Here is a 649-nt window from a genome sequence, read left to right as displayed (position 1 = left end):
TAGAGGTAGGGGTCCACCAAGGTTCAGTCCTCAGCCCCCTCCTATTTATCATAGTCCTCCAGGCGATCACAGAGGAATTCAAGACAGGTTGCCCCTGGGAGCTCCTCTATGCTGATGACCTTGCCCTAATTGCGGAGTCACTATCAGAACTAGAGAAGTTTCAGGTGTGGAAGCAAGGACTAGAATCGAAGGGCCTTAGAGTCAACCTAGCTAAAACCAAAATCCTAATAAGTAGGAAGGTAGATAAACACAAACCCCTTCGGGTAGATGGCCCTGCTCAATATGTAGAAAAGGTGTAGGCAGTCACTCTATAAGATGTACCCGGTGCAAGCTATGGACACATAAGAGGTGCAGCAATATCAAAGGCAGGTTAACTAGGAAGTTAGTTTTTGTATGTGGCAGATGTTCAGGTGTAATAAACACTGTAAACAAACAGGAAACAACTTCTATATCATTCCAGGGAGAAAAACTAGAGGTAGTCGATAGCTTCCGCTATCTAGGTGACCAAGTTAGTAGTAGGGGGTGGGTGCGCTGAAAGTGTAGCTGCTAGAATAAGAATAGCCTGGGCAAAGTTTAGAGAGCTCTTACCTCTGCTGGCGACAAAGGGACTCTCACTCAGAGTAAAAGGCAGACTGTATGACGCATGTGT

The sequence above is a fragment of the Octopus bimaculoides genome, chromosome 3 (genome assembly GCF_001194135.2).
Source record: "Octopus bimaculoides isolate UCB-OBI-ISO-001 chromosome 3, ASM119413v2, whole genome shotgun sequence".
Classification (NCBI taxonomy): Eukaryota; Metazoa; Mollusca; class Cephalopoda; order Octopoda; family Octopodidae; genus Octopus; species Octopus bimaculoides.
Note: the sequence above shows the minus strand (reverse complement) of the source record.